This window comes from Apium graveolens, chromosome 6 (assembly GCF_009905375.1).
Source record: "Apium graveolens cultivar Ventura chromosome 6, ASM990537v1, whole genome shotgun sequence".
Lineage (NCBI taxonomy): Eukaryota > Viridiplantae > Streptophyta > Magnoliopsida > Apiales > Apiaceae > Apium > Apium graveolens.
Genome location: NC_133652.1, coordinates 171,078,948 through 171,104,384, shown reverse-complemented (window position 1 = coordinate 171,104,384; position 25,437 = coordinate 171,078,948). Strand labels below are relative to the sequence as shown.

The 25,437-nt window shown below is 36.1% G+C and overlaps 1 non-coding gene across 1 annotated transcript; it reads right to left on the bottom strand.

The window, feature by feature from the left end:
- Positions 1-23,554: 23,554 nt before the first annotated feature.
- LOC141670043 (small nucleolar RNA R71) lies at positions 23,555-23,661 on the bottom strand. Its single transcript, XR_012554293.1, has one exon. It is a non-coding gene; the product is annotated as a small nucleolar RNA R71 (small nucleolar RNA).
- Between the last annotated feature and the right edge of the window lie 1,776 nt (positions 23,662-25,437).

Sequence of the window (25,437 nt, the reverse complement as noted above, 5' to 3'; positions counted from 1 at the left end):
TTCAGTCTAGAGGAACATCTACTTGGAATCTGGAAAAGGTTAAATGTTATCCAGAACTTTTCTGCTATTTACTTTGCATTTATGTTTATATCTTTTTCTTATTTGTTAGTTGAGTTATCCTCTAGGTATTTGTGTGTTATTGTCTAACAAACGAATAGGGGGAGATTATAAGGCATATGTCATAGCCTATTTGTACATTCGAGGATTTAACTCAACTCAAATAAGAATGTAATAAGTAAATAGTGGATCTACCGTCAAAGAGATCTTACCAAGTAACAACTGTCAGAGGATTCAGAAACAAGGTTCATCTACAGACTTGAGGAGTTAATTCATTGGAAGAAGCTCAAGAAATTGATCAAGCCTCAGTGATGCAAATCAAGATTGTGGATTTAATCAAGTGACAGAGATCTCATCAGGGTATCATTAATTACAAGGATTTAATCTGAATAAAATCAAGTTGTCAAAGTCAAGACATGAAGAAACGTCACGGAAGTTAGTCACTCATGAACCAGACAGTACATCGAGTGTCAATGTTGAAGTGGTGGAATTGATTCATAATTCTCAGTGATTTTCAGAAGATATTTAGAAGAATGGTTGCTGCTCAAGGTTAGTATTAATTCTCTATTAATTAATTAAGTCATATAATTTAATTAGGAAAATAAATTATATCTGCAAATATTAATTTATTTATTAATTGAATTAACTGATTAATTAATTCAGAATTAATATTAAGGATTTTCAGAATTTAAATTGAATTAAAATTCATTTAAATTCAGCAAGACAATCTTTTGTACTAATATGACAATCAGTATGACAATCAATAGTCATACCGAAAGTCATGCTAGTACAAACAATAGTCATACCGAAAGTCTCTCCAGTTCAACAGATTGTCTTGCTAGTACAATTGGATTGTCTCACCGATTGTCACTCCAGTTCATTCAAGTCTGTTGATTGATTTAAAAAGAAGACAAGCAGCAGAAGTCATTCTGTCATCCAACACAACAGAACTCGAGAACAAAAAGAAAAAGAAGCAGAATAAATATTTCATCTTCTCTGCTAATTTCAAGATCAAATTTCTAGTTTGTAAAGTTAAATCCAAACCAGTAGAAATCTTTATCTTGTTCTTGTGTAACAATCTAGCGGATCAAAATCCCTAGAACTTAATCTCAAATCGCGTTTAGCTTTTTATTCTAATTATTGCAAAAATAGAAAAAGTTCATGTCGAATTTATTCTAAATTTGTGATAATTAATTTGAGATTAATTCCTTGTAATCGATACAGTTGTTGTAACACCTTTCAAGTTTAATAATATTATTATTTAACTTGAATTTTGTTTCACATTTTTTATTCCGCATTTATTAGATTATTCGGTACTGTTTGTATTCAACCCCCTTCTACAAACACATTGGGACCTAACAAGATCTCGTAGGTAATCAATTCTTTATAGGATATCTCTTCTTCTTATTCGTTATTTTGTTAAACTTCCAATAATCGGTACATACTCTTATACTTTCATTCCTTTTTCTCTCTTAACATCACTGGTACACTTCACGATTTGCTTCTTGTAAAACCATTTCCTGGGTCTGCCTTATCTACTAGGCTTCCAATATCTCGCCTTAATCCTTTGACATGTCCAACATCTCCTAACTCATCTTGAAATTTCCTTCTTGTACCTTGTTATCACTATTTTTCTTTAAATTTCCGGATATCTTGGCATTTCTTCAATAAATTAAATACTTTATATTGTGAATTCCCTGTGGGATCTCATTTCTTAGTCCTTCTACTTATAACATCCAGGTGTTGGAAGAAAACCTAGGAATATCGTGATTATTCTCCCGGGCACATAAATTTCCTTTTACTAACTACTAACATTGTGATCCATTATCTTCTATTGACATCTTATCTTTCCATTCACAACTTTGACCGAAAGGTCATACTATCCATCCTTGCTCCTTTTAGATTACGAATTTTAACTTCCAATTCCAACTACAAAATTCCATAGATAATTCTTCTGATACCGTTTTTATGTTCGTTCTCTCCTTTTTGCTTATCGCCTGCCTCTATATTTGCTTTTCCTCGTGAGTATATTTTTCAAACTTTTATGGTCCGTATAGATCTTACACTTCTCTCCATACATATCATATTTCTCAATCTTTCAAAACAAATAATAATACCTGTTAGTCCCAGTTATGAGTAGGATACTTGTGCTCATAAGGTTTCGGTTGTCTAGGTGCATATACAATAATTTTATGGTGCTGCATCAACATACTTCCTACTTCCTTATGAGAAGCATCACTATACACTACCAAATCTCCTTAATACTTTCAAAATGATAAATCAGGTGTCATAACCATTCTTTCATTTATCTTCATAAAACTTTCTTCACCCTTCTCTACTTCATATAAACTTCTTGCTTTTCCTGGTTAGCTTCGCTCAAGATGTTGCAACTTTCAAGAAATCTTGCACAAATTTCCAATAATAACTGGTCCATGGTACAACTCCTTACTTTTATTAGTACATTTTGGCCTTTCATAGTAACTTTGATTTCTACTGGATCTCTTTTGGTCTCCTCCTCACTAATTACCTATGCTTTCTGCCATTAAAACTTTCACCTTGTAGACTTTACATACAATTTCTTTCTTCTCCAACTCCCCAGTTGTCATTAAATGCTTCGCATGGTCCTCCATTGAATTTAAGTAATACAACTACATCTTATCCAGATATTCCTTAAAGATTCTGTCCATCAAGTTCAAATATCACTGGTATATTGGTTAATCCAAATGGCAATATGAAAATTTTATAACACAGTACTTAGTTCTGAAAGTTATCGTTGATATGTTCATAGATTTAATCTTTAATTGATGAAACACCATGCCTTAAATCAATCTTATAAAAGTACTTTGCTTCTTTTGTTCGATCAAACAAATCATTGGTTCGAGGTAACAGATATTTGCTCTTGATAGTAAACTTGTTGGGCTTTCGCTAGTCGACGCATAATTTCATACTTCCATCTTTCTTATTAACAATTAGTATTGGTGCACTTTATAGGATATGCTGGGTCTAATCGTTTCTTCTTCGAACATCTCTTGCATCTACTTTACTAACTTCCTCATTTTAACTGGTGCCATTTTGGGTAAGGCCGTAGTCACTGGCTTCGTCTCAAGTGCTAAGTCAATCGCGAGCTTCCTTTCTCTATCGGGAAGAAATATTGATAACTCATCTAAAAACATATCTTGAAACTCCTTAATTGCTATTAAATCTTCAAATTTTGTTTGCTTCTGACTTTTATGTTTCCCATAACCACCATAATGCTCATATCTTGATCACCGTAATCACTATTAACAAATGCTTTACCTTCTTTCATCTTCTGAACCTCATCATCTTCTCATTTGGCATTCTCAGAATTATCTTTTCATCACGACAGTCTGTCTGGACATCACGCTTTAGTATTTAATCCATTTCTTAGAATAATATCAAATCCTCTTATCTTCCATGATATCAATTCTTCACAACTTATTTCGAGGAATCTCAATTTCACCATTGGTACTCACTTGTTTAACAATTTCACGTTCTTAAATTGTTAGTCATTTGATCCTAATCTTATCAATTCAACAAGGTAATTTATCTTATCAACAAAACCTTGAGAGATAAACAATTAAGTTTCCCTCACATCTTTTAATACTTTAACGCATAAGGTATTCACCCTAATCATCCATGTCATCACGTCCGTATTCTGAATAACGTATTTCACAGGAAAATCGCATATTCTCGTTCTCGAAAACGTATTCCTTATTGGAGTAGATTCCCTTGACTCTTAGTGGATTCTTCACTGGGGCTAGTGATTTGCAATCCTCTTTATATGCCCTTGTTTGCTTTCCATGCGTGAGAAGTAGATGGAACTTTGCCCGCTTGGTCCATAATATGCTGATTTCTGATTGAAAACCTCTTACAAAGAATGACAGTACAACGAAACGACTAGAAGGATTCAAAATTCAACAAAAATTAGAGTTGAAAAGAAAGAAGAAGTAAGGATTTGAATATGAATGAGACAACTACATTGGTACTTAAGATGGCCAGTCTTTCGTACCATATAGCATACAGCACATGATTAGGTGGCGTCCCACCCGACTCTTCGTCGCCACGACAAAGCGTCTCACCATAACACTGTTCGTCCCAATCAGAGAGCAAAACTTGAGGGGAACAATTTAAATTTGAAAGGAATACACTATCCTTCTTTTTGATATCATAGCAAAGAGTTTATTTAAGAATTGAAGTTCGTACAATTTTAAAAATTAAAAAGGAATATATGCTGCAATATTGAAGACAAGAATAACACCATTGGTCACCATCCACATTTCACTTGTATTCATCTTTTGAGCTTAATCGATCATATTCCCATTGCTCTATATAACAACTTTAGAAAGTACGTTGAAATACCTTCACAAATTAAACATTATGGTTGATTCTTACTTGTTATGTATTGTGTTTTTAATATCACACCTACACGAATAGTACTTTAACAATCCAATCATAATGGCGTTCCTACCAGATAATTTCAAGTTTTCTCTTTTCAATTTAGAACAACCACGAATCATTTAACATAACGATCCTTCTGTTAATAATATTTTTCTCTTTAGAAAAATCTGGAAATCTTCTCAATCTTCTTCGATCACACCCAGGCTCCTTTTTAAATTAATGAATTCTTTAAACTTAAATGGTCTCTGCAACTGGATGAACAATTACTCCGTACGCGGATTCTTTAATTGACCTTGTCAAATAATATTTGCACCTTAGCATTAGAAATAATCAACTTCTTCATAATCGCGGGTTACTTTGTTTTCTGAATTAACAATACTAATTCTGAAACAAGTATCCTTCCGGGTAATCCAGGTCTTTTAACAAACAAGAAACTCAAGTAGTAACTTGACAACCAATGTTTAAAACTTATTTTATTTAAAAAGGCTTTTAGAAATTTTGTAAGGGAAAATCTTTTTTGAAAACTTGTTTCAAGAATTTTGAAAATCACAAATCTGGTTGTCCTTACTATATGAGTTGGTTGTTGCCCTTCCTACCTGTCATAAGTTACCAAATTAAAGAAACACTCACATAAAGGTTCGTTCACTTCAATCTACCTTTCTCCTTCATCGTGTCCATTTGCCTTCCTTAATCGACGAAACTTCAATTATCGTTACATTTTATCTTATTCGTAGCTTCACATCAAGGCTTCCATACTGGTAATACTCCCGACATTATCGTTGCAGTAGTTAAGTAGAACAGACTATCCAATAGTCAACAAGTTGGCTAATATCACATCATCTTATTACTATAAATATATCACATCATCATAACACCATTATCTAACTCCAAGAAATCTCCAGATCCGTAATCTTCTCTAACTCTTTATTTTCAACACTTATCTACTCTATTCCCTGAGCTAATCATGGTTGGCCTAATTACTAATAGCTTCTTGTAACCAGGTAACAACTATCCTCCGAAACACTTGAATCTTCTTTCTACACTTCTTCTCACCTTTATTTGTAGCTCAATACCCACCATTTACTGCGACTCCCACATCCATCCTCATAGGTACAATTGCTTCATAGGACAAGTTTTAAATTAAGGGTATAGAACAAGGTATAGGGTAAACTGAAGAGATACACTCACAGCCGAATATCTAGTAAAACAAGAATACACAGATGGAGGTTCTTGTATAAGTAGTCTCATATCAAAAGGTAGTAGAATAGCATAGAATAGCTTGAAGTGGTGCAACTATCATAACAGAAGGTAGTATCATTAATACTGATGGAGGAACAAGGTGCAAATCAAATCCGAGAGAAGATGACGATCCTTGAACGGGAAGCTCCAAACGATCAGATGATATAGGGAAATCAGGATCTACCATTGCCGTTGTCTTAAATTGTTCATCAGATGATATACGAACCATGCCGGAGACCTACTATATAGTCGCACTCATCCTCACGATATCTTATCTTTCTATTTTCTATTCCTAATCCTAACCCTCTACCCAATCCCGACAATCTAGGCTTGTTTCAGTGACTTATAACCTGTAGCTCTGATACCAACCTGTGGCGCCCTCCAAACCCGGGTCAGAAGTTTGGGGTCCACAACACATACACAATATATAAACTTTTATAAGGGATATTATTTATAATGACCCTCCTTCACAAAACCACGGATCGTAATAGGTTAAAGTATGAAAACAAGCCACAACCTTAACTTTTATTACAATGTACCAAATTCCCCTTTAATTTAACTTACAATTGATAATAAAAGTATTCTTACAATTTGACTATCTCTCTACCGCATGAAGCTTCTGCTAGCTCGATCCAACTCAACTGGAACCTTAGCCCGCACTTTGGACTGAGGAACTTCACTATCATCCATATCTTTTTCAACTGTAACATATATAAAAAGATTCGCAAGAGTGAGCTAACTAGCTCAGCAAGTCATGATAACGATAACTGATGTTAAACAATGATCAAATGAGATGATTCAAAGGAATCAAGTTTCTTTTTAACTAATCATTAGAATTGGATATTCATTTTAAGTTTTAAAAAAAAACAAGGTTAGGCTGCTGATCAGTCACGCACTAACCCCGAGCAAGCACACAACACTGCTCTAATTACTGGATCCAAGTCACACATTGGCCTAACTTGACCATTGGTATTATCTGACCACGAATCTGGTCCACATATATAAAAATTATCCAATCCTAAAGCAGTTCAATATGATAAATAATATAATTCAATAAAACAAGATCATAATCAATGATGGTTAAACACTTGAATAAAAATGTAAGGAAACTCATGGATATCTCAAGGGTATATCAGGGCATGTATAAGAAACAGTTTTCAGTTTGTAAAAAGGTCAGGTATTAGACCAGTAATGATTTTTCAGGATATGGTTCTTTGATGTTATAAAGAATGATTGGAGTATAAAAGTTTCTGTGTTTTCAAATCATTCTCTTTCAGTGTTTGGTGTTTGGTAGTTATACCTTTGAAGAGTAGTATTATATTTGTATGGTTTGGTGTCTGAGGATCAACAAAGGACGGTTTGCAAAGAATAAGCCTTACGGCTCAAGATCAAGAAAGAATCAGGGTTTAAGGGTAAATAGTTTGAAGCATATACATTATAAAACATGAGTTATGTTTAATAATAGCAATATGTTATGAAATAGTTTGAAAACATTGGTAATATATCTTGAAGAAAAGTTCAGAAATACTTGCCTTACAAGGCTTTACAACTATTACTGATCAACTATGAGCCGACTCTACTGCTCAGGCTCTAACGTCCAACCACTAGATCCCATTGGATTCGACTTCGACACTCAGGTCTTTCTGTTGAAACTCTATTGAGCTCGTCGACTGACCACTAGGTTATCTTTAGTCCATCGTCCACTTTCAGGTTCCCGACTATAACTTATAAGGTCGAAATACCCTACATTAGACGTCTAGGTATGCTTGACATATCCTCGATACTAATTCTTACCCAACAATATTCAAACCCGACTCGTAATTATAAATATTATAACAACACACGCAAAAAATAGGGTTCACAATCTCGAAGATCGGTTCGGTGTTTATTTTCGGAAAATATATATACTCTTTATTTTACGACATCAGGGTTATCTATTTGGAAAAATATTTCATTACATCGTACAACCAAGTTTCGTATAAAACACACACATATATATATAGTTTTTCGACGTCCCGATATGCATCGGATACGTTCCCGTATTTACGGAGTTAAATTTCCAGGAAATCGGGCAGCGTTCCCTTTGTTTATCGGCTACCCGTCGACACACCATCGACGTCAATTTATCACAACAACCAACATCCATAATTTCCTAGTCACCAATTCAATACTATTATTAATTATTATTCATATTTTACATTTATTTATCTATTAAGTTAGGACTAAGAATATAATCATCACGGTCCACTGTTGACTCGTTAAAAGTCACCGTCAACAGAGGCAAAATTTATTAGTGCCCGAAAATTCGGGTGTCCAAATAAATTCTACCGATTATTCAAAGATATTGCTCACACGAAATATTAATATCACGCATATTACTCAGAATTAGTCCAGCAGAAAATAAAATTTAATAGTTAAAATCCTAAAGCAAGCAAGACAACACGCGCGTAACACGCGCCAATACCACAGCATAATCGGGAATGCAGAGACGGGCGGAAAAATGGCCTGAAAAACACACAGCCTCCCACACACAGACGCACACACCCACAAACGCACTCACTCAAAAGATACACACGCCAATATATATTCACGGAACTCAACCCAAAGCAGACCACACAGAACCAACCGGAAAACAAAGGAGGTTGGCCGAAAATTGAACGGAGAGGGAGAATAGCAGAACGGGGAGAGAGAGGAGCATATACAGATGAAAAAGAGTTTGATGTTTTACCCCTGAAGAAAAACTGAAGCATACCCTGTGCTTTTCTAATTGCCAGCCGCGTGTCCGATTAATAGGACACGTGTCTGGTTTTCCCAGAATAATTTTAAAATTCTCAGAATATTCCAAACTTAAATAAATATAAGTTTCATAATTTTTGAAGAATTCGGGAATTAAATACAAATTTTTACAGATAAATACAATCAGAAAATCATACAGGGGTAAATAATTGATGAAATATTGATTTCTAAATTTTATAAAATCCCAAAAATAAATATTGAAATTGTAAGGCCAATAAAATAATTTTAAAGACATTCCAAGTATTTATGCAAATAAATTTGCATTAAATCCACTTTTACAAGTGAAACAATTCAATACAATTCCTTAATTCATCACGCGAACAACCCGGTATATCATAAATCACACATAGATAATAATCAAATAACATATAGCGGTCAAAACCAATACACATATTTGATTTAATAATTTCCAAAATAATCACATATTTAAATAATTCAAAAATACACGAGTTGTTATATTTTTAGCCGGAGTTGCTAGGGAAAATAAAGAAGTGTCTGGAAGATGTAATGGATCAAGAAATAAATCGTTTGGTAGGTGAGGAATTGTGCATGCAGAAGGATGATCAAGGTATTCTTAGGTTTTCTTCAAGAATTTGGATTCCCCTGGTGACGGAGCTGAAGAATGAAATTTTACAGGAAGCACATAATTCAAGGTATTCAATCCATCCAGGGAGTACCAAAATGTACAGAGATTTAAATGAGAATTATTGGTGGCCAGACATGAAGAGGGAAATTGCGGAATGGGTTAGCAGATGTTATACATGTCAGAGAGTTAAAGCAGAGCATCAGAGACCAAGTGGATTGCTACAGCCATTGGAGATTCCAGAGTGAAAGTGGGAACATATTGCCATGGATTTCATCATTGGATTACCAAGGACAAGGGCTAATCATGATGCCATTTGGGTTATAGTGGATGGACTTACCAAGTCAGCTCATTTTCTTCCTATAAATGAAAGATTTTCACTCGACAAGTTGGTCCATATGTACCTGAAGGAAATTGTAGTTCGTTACGGAGTCCCGGTGTCTATCGTATCTGATCGAGATCCAAGATTTAATTCAAGATTTTGGAAAAGTTTTCAAGAATGTTTGGGAACAAGACTGAATATGAGTACAGCTTACCACCCATAGACGGACGGTCAAAGTGAAAGAACGATCCAGACAATCGAGGACATGTTACATGTTTGTGCTATTGATTTCAAAGGAAGTTGGGACGAGCATTTACCTCTGGTAGAGTTTGCTTATAACAACAGTTATCACGCCAGTATTGGGATGCCACCCTATGAAGCCCTTTATGGACGTAAATGTAGATCTCCAGTATATTGGGACGAAGTAGGAGAACGCAAGATACTTGGACCTGAATTAGTACAGCAGACAAAAGAAGTTGTTGAAGTTATCCAGAAAAGATTGATAGCAGCACATGATCGTCAAAGGAAATATGCAGACCAGTCAAGGAAAGACATGGAATTCGAAGAAGGAAGCTTGGTATTACTGAAAGTATCACCATGGAAGAGACTAACGAGGTTTGGAAAGAAAGGAAAGCTGAGCCCAAGATATGTCGGACCTTTTGAGATTCTAAAGCGCGTTGGCAAAGTAACTTATGAATTGGCGTTACCTCCACACATGGAGCACATTCACAATGTTTTTCACGTATCGATGCTTAGGAAATATAATCCAGACTCCAAGCATGTAATAGAATATGAGCCAATAGAGCTTCAGGCAGATTTGTCATTTGTAGAGAGTCCGATAGAGATTCTAGAGGAAAGAGAGAAAGTATTGAGGAATAAAGTGGTAAAGCTAGTAAGAGTGTTATGGAGAAACCCAAAGGTTGAAGAGTCAACCTGGGAGTTAGAAAGTGATATGAGAGAAAAGTACCCTCGTTTGTTTTCTTAGGAGATTCTGAGGACAAAATCCTTTTAAGGAGGGAAGGATGTAATATCCGGGATATATCGTGTAATTATTTTTGCTAATAAATAATTATTATAGGTGTTTAGTATCTATTCTGTGAATTATTTGTTAAGTGTTAAATGTGTTGGGATGTTTAAAAATATTATTAATTGAGTATTTTAATTTTTATATGTCCAAAATAAAATATAGATAATTGTCATATCTTCCTAATTATTTTTATGTTGATTTATAAATTTATAGGAATCATATGAATTTCATAAAATCTTTTTCCGGGTATTTAAAATCTATTTTATAAAAACGGGAACCAACCGACGTCATCCATGGTTACGTTTTTGGAACCCGAAACTTTTCCGAGAACTCCTTCCTAACCTAATTGTAATATTCCGAGCATATTCCATGTTTCGACTTTTTCGATCCGGCGTACGGTTTGTCCTGCGCGGGTCCCGGCGCAACATTTTCGATACAATATTCGTCTCGGTAAATCAATAAAACTCGTATTTTCGATAAATGGGAGTTTTTATTAAACTATCCCAATTATCACCTCGTAGTATGTGTAACCAGGCGCTGAGACCAAGACCGCAGTACAAATTGTACTGATTTGGATAATTATCCCGAAAACTGATACCGTTTGGATCAGTTTTTACAAATAAACGTATCGTTTTATATCCGGAATAATCCAACGGGATATTAATTTTCCGTAATTATAAATAGCCTTTTACCGTATTTTATTTCGTATCAAAAATCATTTGCAGTGAGTAATTATATAAATTTCCAGAGAAAATTCATATATTCATAAAAGCTCGAGTACTCAAAACGAAGGTCTAGAGGTGTTCTATCAGATTATGTGTTCCAAATCACTACAGAAATCAAGGTTTTTTTTTGAAAAATTATTTATTTTCGAATTAATTTTATTAAAAGTATGAATTTTTGTTCAGATGATTGTTTGTATGATTTGATGCTTGCATGTTATAGAGCTTGTTTTCCTGATGATTTTCATATGTCATACGTCTGATTTGGAGTTCAATAACATGCTCAAAAGTAGGTTTAATTCTCGAATTTTAAAATTAGGGTTTATAACCCGTATGAATGTTTTCAATTGAAATTTGGGGCTTTTTGATTTAGGGGTTATTAGCTGTTGATTTATAGTGGATTATGTTCCTTATAAAATTTGCAATCGATTAGTATATAGCTCGTTAACAGAGGATTAGTGAATCGAAGGGAGTTGTGTTTTGAAGATTTTCGATGTTCGCCGGAAACCGGCGATGTTCTTGGCCAATTTCCGGCCAGGACAGGGATGATTGATGTGTTTTGATTGCATAAATAAGTTCCTGGTAATGTGTAGATTAATTCTGGAAAGTTTGGTGGCCTGAGGTGGCAGGAATCGTGTTCTCCGGCCACACTCCGGCGAGTCGACGGCGGGGGTTCGCAAAATTGCAAACAGGCCCCTCGACTTTTGGGGAAGAAACAGTTTAGTCCCCCAGGTTTCCAGGATTTGCATATTTTGGATTCCTGTTTATAAATTATTTAAAAATCATATTTCCTATTTATTTTAACTATAAAAATTCATTTTTAATTTCTGAAAATTCCAAAAATTATTTTTAATTCAAAAATAAATCCGAATTAATTAGTTAATTAATTTCAGTTAATTTTTAATTGATTAATTGGTCAATTAATTCGAAAATTAATTGATTAATTGATTTAATTAATTATTAATTGATTTTAATTAATTATTTAATTAGATTTAATTATTTAAAAATGATTTAAAAATTCCGAAAAATAGTTTCGAGCTTTAAAATACTATTTTAAATTGTTTTCAAGGCTCGATAATTATTATAAAATTGTTTTGAAGCCAGAATTGGCCAACCGAACCCTATTTACTACTTCAAAATTGATTCAACGATCTGTTTTAATTCCGAAAAATGTTTAAAAAAAATCATTTTAAATATCCAAAAGCTTGTTTATAACCCGAGACTTCTTTATAAACGTTATATCATTGATTATATGATGTGTTATGTGCTATATGTGACATGATTGGTTAACTGTCGGTCTATGTATTCAATGTTACTTGTTTATTGCGTAACTTTCAATCCGTTAATCGGATTTGGGTGAAACGGAGGGTAGATAGAAGTATATATCGAATAGAATTGTGCGAGTTGAATATTGATAGATGCTTATGATATGTGAGCAGAAGAGGCAAGGCGTAGGAAAGGGAAACGGGTAGTTGAGGAGTAAGACAGTGGTGATTGAAAGCGAGTGCAGTATAGTAAGCTAGTACCAGGAAAGTGTTCTGAACTTTCTCGAGATGTTATAGTGATTGATAATCTTGTTTTATATTGCAAGTGCTTTGAAGCACTGAACCCCAAACCCTGATTCAAGTTATTGATCTTGAGCCGTAAACCTTATTCTTTTTAAGCCATTGATTGTTGCATACCCAAATACGAACCTCAAATATACGATACTACTCCACAAATACATACAAACTAATTATCAAACACTGAACCAGATTGTTTACACACTCAAACCATTGTATCTTATGCTTTGAAAGGCCAAATCCTTGAAACCCTGAAACACTGATTCTTTTGACATCCAATTCTTTCACTACCTAACAGCCAAGCTTTGGAAATGCCATATTGATCTTTATGCAGATTGAAACCATTTTCATTATTGAACGTCCAATGTTGTTAATGATCCTGTTTATTGTTTATTACTGCTTATCCTGTTATTATGGTAGAATTGGATTGTTTTTGTAAAATTGTGGACCAGATTCATGGTCAGACCATATAATGGTCAAGTTAGGCCAATGTGTGCCTTGGATCCAGTAGTTAAAGCAGTGCTGTGTGCTTTGCTCGGGTTAGTGCGTGACTGATCAGCAGCCTAACCTTGTTTTTTTTAAAATGAAAATATAATATCCAATTCTAAATCATAATTCATTGTTCACTTGATATCGTAACCATTTTCACCTGATGATCATTATTCTCAGTTTTTTGATTGTGACTTGCTGAGCTAGTTAGCTCATTTGTGCGATGTTGTTTATGTTCTTTTACAGGTAAGAAGGAACAGGTTGGTAACGAGGATCCCCAGTCCAGCACGAGAGCTAGGGGTTCAGGTTGATCGAGCTAAGCTAGTAGGCTTCTTTTGGGATAATTTGAATTTGTAAAAGTTTGTAATAATGTTTAATACTAAGTGTTGCGTTGGAATAGTTGGGATTTGAACGGTTTATAATATAAGTGTGTGTTTGGCTTTTGTGCATACTTTAACCTGTTGCGGTCCCTGGTAGTTGGTAAGTAGGGTCACTACATATTATTATTATCTTTATCATTGTTATAAGCAGGTTATTAATAAGGTGTGTGTGTGGGGACCCCAAACTTCTGACCCGGGTTTGGAGGGCACCACAATCAAGCTTCAAAGACCAATCCTTCCTTGATGGACACACCACTTTCTTTAGAATACACTTGATCTCTCTATTAGACACCTCTGCTTGACCATTAGTCTAAGGATGGTAGGCTGTAGCAATGCGATGATTCACATTATATATTTGCATCATAGCAGTGCACTTGTGATTGAAAAAATGTGACCCTTCATCACTGATTATAACTCTTGGAGTCCCAGATCTTGTGAATATCTGCTTATGAAGAAAGTTAAGCACTACTTTTGCAACATTTGTCAGTAAAGCCTTGACTTCCACCTATTTCGATACATAATCGACCGCCAACAAGATATACTGATTATTGCAAGTTGAGACAAATGGCCCCATGAAGTCGATTCCCCAAACGTCGAGGACTTCAACCTCGAGAAGCACATTAAGAGGCATCTCATCCCTCTTAGACATATTACCCATACGCTGGCATTGATCACACTTCAAAACAAAGTGATGCGCATCCTTAAATAATGTAGGCCAGAAGAGTCCCGCTTGAAGACACGAGTTGTTATCTTCTCTCCAACATAGTGACCTCCATAAATAGTTGAATGATAGTCTCGCAAGATCCCCCTATTTTGCTTTATGGAATACATCTCCTGATGATTTGGTCAGCTCCTTGCCTAAACAGATATGGTTCATCCCACATGTACCAGTTCACCTCATGAAAAAACTTCTTCCTTTGAGCGTACGATAAGTCGGGAGGCATGATATTACTCACAAGGTAGTTCACAATGTCTTCAAACCACGGTTCTTCCTCCTGCACTCCAAACAGCTACTCATCGGGAAAAGACTCATTTATTAATGTCTTATCTAGTAAAGTTGCACTTGGATCTTCAAACCGAGAGAGATGATCAATGACTTGATTCTCAATACATTTTCTGTCCTTGATCTCCAATTCAAACTCCTGAAGCAAAAGAAACCACATGATCAATCTAGGCTTCGAGTCTTTCTTCGAGACGAGATATCGAATTGTAGCGTGATCAGTGAAAACCGTCACCTTCGTCCCAAGCAGATAAGATCGAAACTTCTCAAAACCGTAGAGAATGGCTAAGAGTTATTTCTCAGTAGTAGTATAATTCAGTTGAGCACCATTTAGGGTCTTACTAGTATAGTAGACCACATGAAATATGTTTTTCTTTCTCTGCCCAAGAACTGCTCCAAATACATAGTCACTTACATCGCACATCATCTTAAAAGGTTCATTCCAATCATGTACAGTTATGACATGTGCTGTAATTAAACTCTTATTTAAGAACTTAAAAGCAGCCAGTCACTCGTCATCAAACTTGAACTGGACATCCTTCAAGAAGATTGCACAAAGGTTTAGAAATTTTTGAGAAGTCCTTGATGATCCGCCTATAGAAGCCCGCATGACCAAGAAAGCTGTGAACTCCCTTAACAGAAATTGGTGAAGGAAGATTTTCAATGACTCCCACTTTGGCTTTGTCCACCTCAAGACCCTTACTAGAGACCTTGTGACCAAGAATAATGCCCTGTCGCACCATAAAGTGATATTTCTCCCAGTTGAGAACCAAGTTTGTCTCAACACACCTTTTAAGAACGTCGCCAAGATTCTGCAAGCACTCATCAAATGAATCGCCAAACACATAGAAATCATCCATAAACACCTCCACATTTTGACCAATCATGTTAGAAAAGATAGTCATCATACATCTCTGAAATGCGGCAGGTGCCCCACACAACCCAAAAGAAACTCTTCTAAAGGCAAAAGTACCAAATGGACAAGTGAAAGTAGTCTTTTCCTGATCTTCCGGAGCAATGAAAATCTGATTATAGCCCGAATAGCCATCCAAAAGATAGTAGTACTCATGCCCAGCCAACCTGTCAAGCATCTGATTAATAAACGGCACAGGGAAGTGATCTTTTCTCGTGGCCTTGTTCAGCTTCCTGTAGTCTATGCAAACTCTCCATCCCGTGACTATTCAAGTAGGAATGAGCTCACTCTTCTCATTAGCAACAACTGTGATACCTCATTTCTTTGGTACACACTGAACTGGACTCACCCAAGAACTGTCAAAAATGGGATAGATGATCCCTGCATCCAGCCACTTAAGAATTTCCTTCTTCACAACTTCCTTTATGATATGATTTAGCCTCCATTGTTGCTCAACAATAGGCTTGCTACCTTCCTCTAGCAAAATTGTATGCATACAATAAGAAAGGTTGATTCCCTTGATATCTGCTATCGTCCATCCAATTGTCGATTTGAACTCTCTCAGAATTCTCAAGAGTTTTTCCTCATCACTACCTGAAAGCTCAGATGCAATAATAACAGGCAAAGTAGATGCATCACCTAAAAGAGCATACCTTAAGTGTTCAGGTAATGGTTTAAGTTCAAGTATAGGAGCTTCCTCAATAGATGGCTTGAGGTGCTTAAGAGATTTGTTCAACTCCTCTATTCCAAGAGATTCAAAAGGCATATCCATCTTCCTCCTCCAGGGAGAAGCATTCAGATATGTAACTGCCCATCACCTTCGTCATCTTCATTATCAGAATTCCCCAACAAGGCCTATTCTATGGCATCAGACCTTAGCAATTGATCAAGTTTTGATGTAACCACATAATCGACCAACTCCACCTTTAAGAACTCCCCATTTTCCATAGTTAACTTTATGGCATTGAACACAATAAAAGTTATATCCTGATCCAACACTCGCATGGTGAGCTCACATTTCTGCACATCTATCAAGGTTCTGCCAGTAGCCAAGAAAGGTCTTCCCAAGATTATGGGAATCTTCTTATCCTCCTCGAAATCAAGAATTACAAAATCAGCAGGAAAGATGAGTTTTTCCACCTTGATCAAAACATCCTCTATAATGCCTCATGGATAAGTAATAGAACGATCGGCCAATTGCAAAGTCATATAAGTAGGCTTTGGATCCGGTAAGTCCAACTTCTTGAAGATTGACAAAGGCATTAGATTGATGCTAGCTCTCAAGTCACATAAGCATTTGTCAAATGACACATTTCCAATGGTACAAGGACTAGTGAAGCTTCCAGGATCTTTAAGCTTCGAAGATAACTTCTGTTGAAGCACAAGACTGTATTCCTCCGTGAGAGCAACTGTCTCCAAGTCATCAAGCTTCACCTTCCGAGAAAGTATTATTGAGTGGCATTTATGACACTTTATAACGCTCCATTAACTTTGAATTGGTGTTTTTGTACTCAAGTTATTGGTGTTTAATGTGTTTTCTAGTGTTTTTGCATTTCAGGCATTAATCCGGGATTCAGGTGAATTAGAATTAATTTGATGCTAATATGGAGTTAGGATGGTGTCCAAGGAATAAAGGCTCTTGAAGACCAACTCGTTGCAACAAGAAAATAAGGCAATTCCAGTTTTTCCAGAAGACCGGCACGCCCGCGCTGTGCTAGCGCGCGACCGCGCCAGAGAAACAGAATATCAGCGCGCCCGCGTTGGTGAAGCGCGCGCCCGCGCTAGTCAGGAATCCAGTTTCCTGTTTCAATTAGAAGACTATTTTTCTGGGCTTTTGGATTAATTGGGGTGCTATTTAAAGACAATAAAAAAGACATTTTTTGTAACGGAGCTTAAGGAGAAGATGACGAGAAGACCTATAGCACAATTCAACGAGGGCGAAGAAGATCTAGTTTATTCTTGTGAATCTTTCTTGTAAGTTGTAGTCTTGGGTGCTTGTTTCTTGTTTTGTTGAACCTAATACTCTGGATTACGTACTTTATTTATTATTTATTTATAAAGACTACGTTTATTATACCATGCTTTCATCGGAACCCACGTTGATGATGAGTCCGATTATGGGCTAATCGTTATCATGGGGTTCTAGCGGATTTGTTTATTGATTTTTTTGTTAATTTGTTTCGATGCCTTAAAGTGTGGTGATTGTATGATAACCTAGTATTGGTTGTGCTTATTCATCTTATGAGCATCACAAACTTATAAGATAGTGTGTTAATTCTTAATGAAGCGATAGTGAATTTAAGGATTTATAACTTGCCATGCTAGCATAGGTTCATGTGTTATTGTTATGCATGATTCATAGGTAATTTTAACCATCTTACTTTCCCTATATAATCACGATAGATAACTTGTGCATTAAACCGTTATGTTATCAAATTCTATAGACATATAGGGTATCAATATAATTGGTGTCTATTCAGCTTCTCTATCTTTTGTGGATATCTGGTAGTATGGTATTTGTACAACAAAAGTTAGAGTTTATCAGTTTCATGTTATCTGATTAGTGTCATCACCATTACATGCTAAGGTTAATAACGAAAAAGCTAGTGAATGAAGTACTTAATGAAGTTAGAATCCCATGTTTGTGTCATATATTAATTAACTCTCTTTAATCTCTTTGTTTATGTTCTCTAGTATAATTCTCAATAGTTAATCATAGTATAATCAAAACCCAAATTATTATTCATCTTAGCATTGAATAATAGCTATATCATTGTTGCATAAGTGCATAAATCCCATAGTTAATTTAACCAGTCTCTGTGGGAACGAACTAGAAATAATTATATATTACTTGCGATCGCGTATACTTGCGTGAATTATTAGCACGTGCTTAGCGACTAACAAGTTTTTGGTGCCGCTGCAGTGGACTCAGTGTTAACTTATAGTTTATGTGTATAACGACTCGTATATCTTTAATATCTAAATGTGGAATTATTGAGTGATTAAATAAATCAAATGCGTGTGTTGGCTTTGACCACTATGTGTTGTTTTATTATTATCTATGTGTGTGAATTATGGTGTCCAGGGTGGTTCGTGTAATTAATTATGGATTGTATTGAATTATTTTCACTTTTAAAAGTGGATTTAATATAAGTTTATTTGTGTAAATATGTGGATTGTCTCTAAAATTGTTTTTATGACCTTATAATTTCAATATTTATTCTTGGGATTTTATAAAATTTAGAAATTAATATTTTATTGATTATTTATCCTTGAGTGATTTTTTGAGTGTATTTATTAGTAAAATCAATGTTGAATTCAGAAATTCTTCAAAAATTATGAAACTCATATTCATTTAAGTTTGGAATATTCCGAGAATTTTAAAATTATTTCAGAAATTTTTGGGATTAATTTTACCCGTGAATTGATTTGTTTAATTGATAAAAGCGGGTATAAAGTGTGTTTTAAAAAAATTGTTTTCAAATTTCGAAAGTTACATTTTCATAAACTTCGGGTAATTTGTAACATTTTAAGACTATTTTCTCGATTTTCTAAATTTGTGTTAAGGGTAGCTTGGTTCGCTAATTGTGAAATGCGGATACGAGTTGCATTTCAATTTTTTTTTTAAAATTTCAGATTTACATTTTATTAACTTCTGAATATTATTGAAATTTTTTTAAAAAAATTTAGAATTATTTTGACTTGTTTTTACCCATAAGCTATTCGTTAAAATGCAGATTCGGGTTAAAAATTCAGAATTTCAGTCGGGTTGGGACACGCGTTTTTTTTGGGGACACGTGGTTCAAAGGGGGAGTTCCAGAGAATTAATCCTTAGAAAGCAAAATAAACAGATAATATCAATCCTTCTCATCTCTTTATGGCCTCTCTATCACTCTCGAATCTCTCAATTTTCTTTGACTTCACTGTTTTCTCGAGCTCTCTGTGTTCTCCTCTCCATCGTTGCTTCGTTCCTGTACTTTCCGGCGACGATCGCCGCCGCCACCTGGTTTCTTCTGGTTGTTTTCCGGTTAGCCGCGGTTTCGCCCCTGTCTCTTTGTTCCTCCGTTGTTGGATTAAATTGTTGTGCGTGTGTATATACACGCTATGTGTATGTATATATTTGCGATGCCTGTGCTTCTATCTCCTTATTCCCTGATTGTTGTCGCCTGATTTCCTGTTTTGATTATTGTCTGGGTGACATCCTGTTCTCTTCTTGGCCACCGCCGCCCCTCACCGGAAATGGCGACGGTGGTGGCGCGTAGCTGCAAGTCAGTGTGGTGTTCTGTTGCCTATTGTTCCATTTGTGTGCGATATTAATTCGAATTTTTCTTGAATTTTTTAGGGAATTATTTGATTAAAATTTATAAAATAAATGATAATTTCGTGCGAGAAATTATTAAAAATAATCGGTGAAATTCGTGATTGGAAACCCGGTTCAGGTACCTCCGAATTTTGCCGCCGTCGACGATGAGCCTCGGCGAGTCGACGATGGACATTGATGATTTTGATCTGAGTCCTATCTTTATAAAATAAATAAACTTAACTCGTAAAGTTATTTTCAGAATGAAAATATTTATTTAGAATGTAACGGTTGTATCGAGGATTGAAATGCATAACTGGATTGATTGCTTGGTTGTGATTCTGGATTATTGTGATTGTTATGTATTGACGTCGAGCTGTTCGATGGGTAGACCAATAAACAGAGGAGGTGCTGCCCGAATTTTTGGAAATTGAATTTGAAAATTCGGGACATATCCTGCAATTATCGGAACGTCGAGCGAGTATATATAAGTATATACATATATTTTATGCGGAACCTGATTGCATATACTGGTAAATAGTTTTTCCAAAACCAATAACCCTAATTTCGTAAAATGACGAGTATACATATTTTTTTTGAAAACGAATACCGAACTGATTTTCAAGATTGTGAACCTTAATTGTTTGTGTGTGTTTTTATAATATACATAAGTACAAGTCGGGTTGGAATATCGTTGGGTAGAATTAGTATCGAGGATATGTCAAGAAAACCTAGACGTCTAACGTAGGATATTTCGACTCTGTAGGTTCTAGTCAAAGGACTCAAGAAGTGATATCGAACTAAGATAACCTAGTGATCAGTCGACCACCGCAGCGAGGTTCCCAATCGAAGGGCCTGAGCGTTGAAGTCAGTTCCAGGATAGTCAAATAGTAAGCGATAAATCCGAGTGTCCCGAATCGGTTCAAGGTCAATCGGAGATAGTTGTAACGCTCTACAAGGCAAGTACCCCTGACCATTCTTTTTTGGTTAAGTACATATGAATAGCTAAATGTTTTATTCTCGTAATGGAACAGAAACGTTTTAAGTTGCGTATTCCCTGTAGTTATAAATCACTGTTTTCAAATTGTTTTGGGGAGAAGTAATTTCGAAAGGTACTGTTAGGAATATATGTATTAGTTTGATGATAAGTTAAATAAAACACTTAAGTAGAAATCTAGTGTTTGTAGCCTCAACGGATAAGACCACTTTGGCTATCCGTTGATGGAGTAGCTTTACTTAGAAATAAGTTTAGTATTGTAGCACATTTCAGTCTCTGTATTTAAGTTATAATTCTTAGAAGTTGTGGGAAATTATAAGTCATGTTGACTACTAGTGGATATGCAAATAGGAGGGCTAATTGTAAATATTTCATGCCTTATAATTTTGTATAAATGAAGTAGTATTAACTGATAGATTAAAGGCCTTCAACGGATGAGAAACAAAGCTTCAACGGATCTCTCTAAAGCATCAACAGATAACATCCATCAACGGATGAGTGCATCAACGGATAAAGCTTCAACTGTTAAAGCATCAACGGATGTCACTAAAGCATCAACGGATAAAGCCATCAACGGATGAAAGCTTCAACGGATGCTCAATTACATAGCAGTTGATAGTGACAATTCATAAGCTGACAGAGGCACATGGGTTGATAGAGACAATTGGAATGTGGTAGCCTCTTGGAGGAATCAAGAAAAAGAAGCATTTCCATTCGGGTGCAAACAAGGAAGTATTCAAAGATTCACAGATTATCTTAGATTGCATTGGATAGAGAAATGAAGAAGAAAAATGTGAAGAACTATTTTATGATTGTATTTTATCTTTGTCCTTACTTGTACACTTGGTGATATATAAACCAAGTTGCAGCTAGTAATTAGAAGTGAATTTTCCAGAGCTGTTTAGAAAAATATAGAGAGAAAATCATCTAGTTTTTACTAGGAAGCAGCTGTGAACAATTCTTTGTATCACAGATTTTCTGAAATACATCTAGTGGAACAACAAATCCACCAGAAAAGTTTTTAAAGCCTTTGTGTTCTTTACATTTGTGTCTTGAATATACATCTGTCTGTACCTGCTCAAAGCAATTCACACACATCTATTCATCATACACTTAGCTTTTAAAACTGCTCAAAACTTGAAAAAGTTTTGACATTTACATTCAACCCCCTTCTATAAATCTCATTGTTAGTTCTTTGGGAATAACAGGTACCTATCTCGAATGAAATGATTTGCGAAACGGATTTTATATGTGTGCTGGTTAAATGAATGATTTTGAAAATGAGATAGGTACAAGTGTTTTGAAAACTGGATAAAACGGTCAGATATGGGATACATTGTGGCCAGAGTAGGCCTATTGAGGTGGCGTAAGAGGCTAATTCGGTTGCGCGCAATATAAAACCGATTAGTCCAGCAGGTCAGAGACCTAGCTAGTCTCTGAGTTCCGGAACAGGTATATAGGATGGCAGTGAGAGCCGTCCAGTGTTGATAGCCTGATCAGCTGTCTTCACATATCCGTAAGTATCTGATTTGGCTTTGGGATTCTCGTAACGAAACAAGTAAGTTATATAATGGATTTGGAAATGAAAATGGCATGCTAGAATTAAACTCTGGTATTTATGCACAGCACACGACAGTTGATTTTTTTTTACAGAGCATGCTAGTTTTGATATCCAGTTTATACCTGTTTTACATGTTTCTAACAAGTTATGAATTTTGTTCCTATAACTGCTTTACCTTAAATCAACTTTTACTTGTTATTCATATTGCGGTACTGCTGAGCAATTGATTGCTCACCCTTGCAGAATGTTTTATATATGAATTACAGATGCCTAGGAGTTTCTTTCGCGATAGTCAGGGCAAAGTTTCAGTTCCTTTTGCGTCAGGCTCCTCTGTGGTGGTTGGGTTGGCCCAAGGATGGGCTGTTGAGTTGCTGTATTAAGTTAGCTGCGTCGGCATGGTTGAATATAAGTTGGTCTTGTAATAGTTGTAACCAAAATCATACTTGAACCTGGCAAAGATCTTGGTAAAGGGGTCGTAGTTATATCCTATTATCGAATTGTTTATCTTATGGTTGTTGATGATGACGTCAACTCCTGACCTCGGGGTTGAGGCCGTCACAATATGTTTGTCATCAATGATCATTAAAGTTTATTGACTCGGACATTGTTACTTACCTACTGTTTTCCTTGTCGTGTTTCAGGTATTCTAGCAACCATGTATGCATACGCGTTCGCGGGCTCGTAAGAGAACTCTGGATCAAGCCGAGGAAGAAGCTGTATTGATTTAAAGGGAAGATTTTGAGGATGAAGAGAAAGTAGAAGAAGAAGAGAAAGTCGAGGAACCAGCTTTAGTAGTGATGGGAGATCAAGCAGAAATTCCTAAGGCTCTAATGGACTATTCTCAGCCTAAGATCAATGATATTCAGTCGAGTATCATCAGCCCTGCCATCTCGGCTAACACTTTTGAGATCAAGTCGAGCACGATTCAGATGATACAAAACTTATTTCAGTTTGGGGGTTCTCCTACAGAAGACCCCAACATGCACATCAGGGATTTCATCAAGATCTGCGACACTTTCAAGTTCAACGGGGTGACTGAAGATGCTATCAAGCTGCGACTCTTCCCATTTTCTCTGAGGGATAAAGCAAAGTGTTGGTTACATTCTCTACCACCAGGGTCTATCACCAAATGGGAGGATCTTGCTCAAAAGTTTCTCACTAAATTCTTTCCTATGGAGAAGACTGTTGCAATCAGGAATGCTCTTACTGAGTTTGCGCATCAAACTGGAGAATCTCTGTGTGAGGCTTGAGATCGATACAAGGAGATGCTAAGGAAGTGCCCACACCATGGCATGCCTGATTGGTTGATTATAAACTATTTCTACAATGGTTTAGGCGCACAATCTAGACCTATGCTCGATGCAGCGTCTGGTGGAGCCTTATGGGCCAAAAGCTATAATGAAGCTTACGAGTTGATTGAGCTAATGGAAGCTACTGAATACCAGAATCCTACACAAAGAATGTTGCAAGGCAAGGTAGCAGGAATTCTGGAAGTGGATATAGCTACTGCTATAGCTGCTCAACTTCAGGCTTCGACGATGAAAGTGGACTATTTGGCTAATTATGGAGTTAATCAAAACACTAGTATTTTTGAGCTTTGTGCGGGGGCATATGAAACTGAGTAGTGTGCTATTTTTAGAAAATCAGCTCAATTTATGAGTAACTTTCAGATATCACAACAACAATCTCCAGCCATTTATCATCCAAATAACCGCAATCATTCTAACTTCAGCTGGAGTAACAATCAGAATGCGGTGTAATAATCTTATCAGCCATACACAGCAAAGCAGTATAACCCTCTTGGTTTTCAGCAACCGCAATATGCCCCTAGGCAACAACTTCAACTTCAATAGTTAGCACAAGCTAATCAAAAATCTGAATTGCAGGAGTTGAGGCTCATGTGCAAGAGCCAAGCTCTTTCTATCAAGACCTTGGAGAATCAGATTGGGCAGATTGCTAATGCATTACTGAATCATCAACCTGGCATGCTTCCGAGCGATACTGAAGTTCCAGGCAAGAAGGAAGCTAAGGAGAATGTTAAGGAAATTACATTGAGGTCTGGTAAGGACGCAATTCTTGAAAAAGCTAAGACTCCAGAATCTGAAGTTGAGGCTGAAAAAGAAGAAGTGCAGAAGGAAGCAGAAGTGGAACCAAGGAAGATTACTGTTGAGCACACTCCTTCTGAGGGTAATACAGGGGAGAAACCGATCTATCCTCTACCTCATTTACCTAAGAGGTTGTTGAAGAAAAAGATGGATAAGCAGTTTAAGAAGTTTTTGGAGGTGTTCAAGAAACTTCATATCAATATACCTTTCGCTGGAGCTCTTGAACAAATGCCTAGTTATGTGAAGTTCATGAAAGGTATTCTCTCTAGGAAGGTGAAGCTTGATGACTTAGAGATCGTTACTCTCACGGAGGAATGCAGTGCTGTATTGCAATAGAAATTGCCTCCGAAGCTTAAAGATCCTGGAAGCTTCACTATTCCATGCACCATTGGAAATGTGTCATTTGACAAGTGTTTATGTGACTTGGGAGCTAGCATCAATCTGATGCCCTTGTCAATCTTCAAGAAGTTGAACTTTCCTGATCCAAAGCCTACTTATATGACTTTGCAGTTGGCCGATCGTTCTACTACTTATCCACGAGGCATTGTTGAGGATGTTTTGGTCAAGGTGGATAAACTCATCTTCCCTGCTGATTTTGTAATTCTTGATTTCGAGGAGGATAAGAAGATTCCCATAATCTTGGGAAGACCTTTCTTCGCTACGTGACGAACCTTGATAGATGTGCAGAAAGGTGAGCTCACTATGGGAGTGATGGATCAGGATGTAATTTTTAATGTGTTCAATGCCATTAAGTCCCTATGGAAAATGAGGAGTTCTTCAAAGTAGAGATGGTCGATTCTGTGGTTAATTCTGAACTCGATCGATTGCTAAGGTCTGATGCCTTAGAAAAATCCTTATTGGGGAACTCCGATAGTGAAGATGATGAAGGGGATGAGCAGCTACAATTTCTGAATGCTTCTCTCTGGAAGAGAAAAATGGATATGCCTTTTGAATCTCTTGGAATG